Raw genomic sequence first — 6,000 nt, 5'->3', positions numbered from 1 at the left:
CTACTTAAACAGTTGTAGCTGACAATTAAACATAAAGCTTTGCATACGGACCAGGTGGAGATGGAGGAAGACATTAGACAGGGAGATACTACCAAGCCCAGCCTCATCTCATCTGCTTAGCACAGATTAGGTAACAATGGAGAGGTGGAGGAATAACAGGAGCTGGCTGAACAGAGGCGCAAATGATTCTTTTTTATGAGCAAAATTTTTCACTGAGTGTTTTTAAGCAATGTTTTAACTCAAAAAAAGAATCAGCTGCGATTCCCTGCTGTTATGTCTCTACACTCTTTTGCATCCTTCCCTGTCCAGGAGAAGTGGTACGTTCAGACCATGTTCCTGCACAATCAGACACAGCCATTACACATTAATCTAGAGTATTCAGGACCATTGGTATGAGAAAAAGTTATGGAGGGGACTCCAAAGAATACATATATCTCTTATCAAGGAGGAAGTCAACAAAACTTCAAAACTAATTAAAACTAAAAATATTTATTAATTTTTCCAAATCACAAAAGAGTAAAAAATATCCACATATAGATGACAAAGTTCAGGTACAAGAATCAATGAAGTTCTCATTAAAGCTCAAAAAGGAAGAACAACACCCAACAATACAACAAACCAATAGTACTCTAGAAATTTAGTAATTTCCAGACCCCAGGGGTCATATGTTGTCTATGCAGAGTAATAAGCACATGTCAAATTAATGGTGAAACCATGGAAATTTCATCTGTCCATTAATGTAAATAAAAATATGATATCTGGCAAAAAGCTGCAGATGTAAAACAAGGTCACATAGAACCACATATATAGATCGTAAAGTACAATGTGCAATCATGTGACAGGGGATTAAGTATTCATATATGCTAGTGCAAACTTCCCCATAATGCTATGTAAAGCAATGCTTAGGACAACAAAGAAGGGTATAGACTCAAAGAATTATACCCTGGTTGTAAGCCAGAACACACTCAGCAACATGGTAAGAGACTCTGATTCCATCTTTTACTTACTATAATTCTTTTAGTTCGGATCTCCTAAAAAGTAGCAATGGATCATAGATGTAAATAGTAATTTGCAATATGAGCCTATTTATTATTGTAATATAGAAAAGTGAAAGATGTTTGTTCAGAAATGGAGGTAATTGGTGGAAAGAGACGGTAATGAATGGCAGATCACTTTGATTGGGTGTTAGGAGGAAGAGGGAGGAGGAAATGTTGGGTATTTTTTGAGGGATAGGAGAGGGTTTGAAATACTGTTGTTCAAATAGTTAATACAATGGGTGAAATAAGTATTTAACAGGTCACCAATTTTCAAGTAAATATATTTCTAAAGGTGCTATTGACATGAAATTCTCACCAGATGTTGGTAACCACACATCCAATGCAATTTTTATTGCCAAAAAATATAGATTCTCCACATGTGATTATTTCTTAGTAGTCAACAAAATATGATTTACAAGTAAAACATTTCTCACCTTCTAGATAATAAGTCTCTCCGTGTGAGATTTTTGATGCTCAAAAAGATGACATTTGCGGGTAAAATGTTTCCTGCATTCTGAACATGAAAAGAGCTTCTCCCCTGTGTGAATTTTCTGATGGAAAACTAAAAGTGAACTCTGATTAAAACATTTCCCACATTCTGAACATGAATATGGCTTCTCCCCGGTGTGAGTTCTCAGATGGACAACTAAACTAGAATTCTGAATAAAACATTTCCCACATTCTGAACATGAAAAGGGCTTCTCCCCTGTGTGAATTTTCTGATGCGTAACAAGTCTTGATTTCTCTGCAAAACATTTTCCACATTCTGAACATGAAAAAGGCTTCTTCCCTGAGTGAATTCTCTGATGTATAACAAGATTTGCCTTCTTTGAAAAACATTTCCCACATTCTGAACATGAATATGGCTTCTCCCCTGTGTGAATTCTCTGATGGTTAACAAGTCTTGGTTTGTCTGCAAAACATTTTCCACATTCTGAACATGAAAAAGGCTTCTTCCCTGAGTGAATTCTCTGATGTATAACAAGATTTGCCTTCTTTGAAATTTTTTTCCCACAATCTGAACATGAATATGGCTTTTCCCCTGTGTGAATTCTCTGATGCTTAACAAGACTTGATTTCTCTGTAAAACATTTTCCACATTCTGAACAAGAAAAAGGCTTTTTCCCTGAGTGAATTCTCTGATGCTTAACAAGATTTGACTTCTTCGAAAACCATTTTCCACATTCTGAACATGAATATGGCTTCTCCCCTGTGTGAATTCTCTGATGTTCAACAAGACTTAATTTCTCTGCAAAACATTTTCCACATTCTGAACATGAAAAAGGCTTCTTCCCTGAGTGAACTTTCAGATGTCTAACAAAATTTGACTTCTTTGAAAAACATTTTCCACATTCTGAACATGAATATGGCTTCTCCCCTGTGTGAGTTCTCTGGTGTCTAACAAGATGTGATTTCTCTGCAAAACATTTCCCACATTCTGAACATAGAAAAGGTTTCTCCCCCGTGTGAATTCGCTGATGAAAAACTAAAAGCGATTTCCGATTAAAACATTTTCCACATTCTGAACATAAAAAAGGCTTCTTCCCTGAATGATTTTTCTGATGTCTAACAAGATTTGACTTATTTGAAAAACATTTTCCACATTCTGAACATGAATATGGATTATTTCCTGAGTGAATTATCTCATGTCTAACCAGATGTGATTTCTGGCCAAAATATTTCCCACACTCTGAACAAGAAAATCTTTTCTCCTCTGTGAGAATGTTTTCATGTGTAACAAAAGATGTTTTGAGTGAAAACCTTGTTCCATATTCTGCACTTGATAAAACCTTCTTTGCTGTAAGAGCAGTTTGATCTTTAATGCCTCTTTTCTGACTTCTATTTTTCTTAATAGCCTGTGATGAATCAGAAGATAGGACCTGTTTAAAAGGATCAGACAGTAGATCTTTGCTGTGAAGGGATGATGGTATATCTGAGACAATGGCATTCACTTCAGTTATATCTTGTCTTATCGCAAGGTCATCTGACTGAAAAATTTGAGATTTCAGTTTTCCTTCTGATATCTTGGTGCAGTCATCTGCCAAGAATAAAGATTATTATTTTTTTATTAAATATCTTTAAAAATTATATTATAACATTTTAATATATCCATAGACACTACAATTATGTAGCAAAATTCAATTATTTACCAAGACAAAACCAGTTGACAGTCAAACATTAGACCTCAGAGCACGAACTTGTAGAGCGTGATGTTCGACCCTCTTTGTTCGTTCTGCCTCCAAAACAATGGAATAATACACCACCAAACAATGTTATGGAGGCCAAAATGGTATAAATAAATACTTCTAATCTGCCCGCAAAAAACAAGACCCCAATTATGACCGTCATTTGTCAATGGAAAATCAGAGGTTTCCACGTTACTAGCTGATGAAAGATACTAGAAAAGCAACATAGCTTCAGAAACCATTCCAGCAAAATCTGCGCTCCCACAGCTAAATGTCCCCACTTACGTCTGAGCCTTACCATGTGCCCAAACACTATTAGCATCCACATGTTTAGCATTGCTGCAGCAGGAAGAAGTCACTTAAAAATTTACTGTGTATGTGTCTCCAGAAGCACAAGTTGGGCACTAAAATGACAAATTTGTAGTTTTCTCTCTGCAACATCCTCTGTGTGCTATTTTCCAGAAAGTTCCTGTGCGGTCAAAATAGTCACTACTCCTATAGAGGAGAAATGGAGTCACTTTATGGGGTTTTCTACTGTACTGGTTTCTGAAGTTCTGGTATAATATGTGGTCTGCAAATAAACAATAATAAAAAGTAATAATTGAGCTTGCAAACTATTAAAGCAAAATCTGCGTTCCAACAGCCAAATGTCGCTCCTTCCCTTCTGAGCCCTGCCATCTGCCATGCGATGCGAATATTGTCGGATGCAGGAAATGCTACAAAATAAATTGTAGTGGTTCATTATTTCCTATTAACCCCTTTAAAGCCCATGACGTATTAATATGCGTCTGTGCCCTTGGCTTCAAGAGCCTGACCCGTATTAATACGTCATGGCGATCGCGCCCACACACAGGCTGTGCGGGCGCGATCGCCGCCGGGTGTCAGCTGATTGTCACAGCTGACACCCGGTGCTATGTGCTGGGAGCGGTCCCGCACCGCTCCCGGCACATTAACCCCCACAATGCTGCGATCGAAGTCGATTGCAGCATTGCGGTGGCAAGGGGAGGTGATCGCAATACTCACCTCCTCTTCCGGCCTCCAGCGCTGTCTGCCGCGGCTTCCCAGATGTTGCCATGATGACCCGATGTCATCATGACAACATTCGGGTCACCAGACTGCAGGAAGATAGTTTGGTCATGCGCAGTGCATGACCAAACGATCTTCTCCCTGTGCAGCGCTGACAGCCGGCATAGCACAGGGATGGTGCTCCATTCCTGTGCTATGCAGGGATCAGAATAAAAAAAGTGAAAGTCCCATAGTGGGACAAAGTGTAAAAGTTCAAAAAAAGCCTCAGAAAGTGAAAAAAATTTTTTTTTTAAAAAATATATAAAAAAAAATAAATAAATAATCCATCAAAAATATAATGTACCCATCAATAAATGTTATTATGAAAAAAAACAAAACAAAACAATAAAAAGTACACATATGTGGTATTGCTGCGTCCGGAACGACCTGACCTATAAAACTGTTCCACTAGTTAACCCCTTCAGTGAACACGGTAAAAAAAAAAAAAAAAACGAAGCCAAAAACAATGCTTTATCACCATACCGCCAAACAAAAAATGGAATAACACTCGATCAAAAAGACAAATAAAAATGGTACCGCTGAAAACGTCATGTTGTCCCGCAAAATACAAGCTGCCATACAGCTCCATCAGCCGAAAAATAAAAAAAGTTATAGCTCTCAGAATAAAGCGATGCAAAAAAATATTTTTTTTCTATAAAATAGCTTTTATTGTGTAAAAGCGCCAAAACACAGAAAAATTATATAAATGTGGTACCGCTGTAAACGTACTGACCCAAAGAATAAATCTACCTTATCAATTTTACCACACGCGGAACAGCATAAAAAAATTAAAAAAAACAATTAATGAATTGTTGGTTTTTGTTTATTCTGCCTCCCAAAAGTCACGTGCCTGAAAACCAATAAAACCAATAAAAACGTCAACTCATCCCGCAAAAAACAAGCCATCACATGACTCGGTCGGCCAAAATATGGAAAAATTATAGCTCTCAAAATATGGCGATGCAAAAACTAGATTTTACAAAAAATGCGTCTTTTAGTGGCTGACAGCTGTCAATCATAAAAACCCGATAGGATTCTGGTATCGCTGTAATCGCACCGACCCGAAGAATAAAGACGTCTAATCACTTATACCGCACAATTAATAGCATAAAAAATAAACTCTCGGGTTAGGGTTGGAATTTTTTTGAAAAGTAAAAAAAAAAAAAAAAAGACGACGATATGGCGACTAGTGTTGAGCGCAAGTGCTCGCTACTTGAGTTTGCATCAGGTACTTGGGTATGCACTAAGTATCGCGGGTGCTCGAGTCTCCGTCACATATGCTTCGCGGCCAAAAAATCCTGCCATGCACGAGCGATCCCCGCATGTTTTTTTTTGGGTGTCTAATAATCGTGAAACATGTGGGTGGGGACTCAAGCATGTCACTCGAGCACCCGCGATACATGGTGCATACCCGCGCTCAAGACTAATGACAACTTATTCAATATGATGAACTAATGTTATCAAATTCTGTGTCGTACCTATGGGTTCAAAATGTTCACTATACCCCTTGATAAAATCTTTGAGGGGTGTAGTTTCCAAAATGGGGTCACTTGTGGGGGGTTTCCAATATTTAGGCACATCAGGGGCTCTCCAAAAGCAACATGGCGTCCGCTCTCGATTCCAGCCAATTTTGCATTCAAAAAGTCACACAGTGCTCCTTCACTCCTGAACCCTGCCGTGCGCCCAAACACTGTATTTTCCCCACATATGGG

The 6,000-nt window shown here is 38.2% G+C and overlaps 1 pseudogene; it reads right to left on the bottom strand.

The window, feature by feature from the left end:
* Window positions 1-688: 688 nt before the first annotated feature.
* The window catches only part of LOC141271412 (uncharacterized), a 92,607-nt pseudogene continuing 87,295 nt past the window's right edge, over window positions 689-6,000 (bottom strand).

Source organism: Phyllobates terribilis, unplaced genomic scaffold (assembly GCF_046119375.1).
Source record: "Phyllobates terribilis strain yellow unplaced genomic scaffold, ASM4611937v1 Scaffold_5__5_contigs__length_657084704, whole genome shotgun sequence".
Classification (NCBI taxonomy): Eukaryota; Metazoa; Chordata; class Amphibia; order Anura; family Dendrobatidae; genus Phyllobates; species Phyllobates terribilis.
Note: the sequence above shows the minus strand (reverse complement) of the source record. Positions and strands in the feature narration are given on the sequence as shown.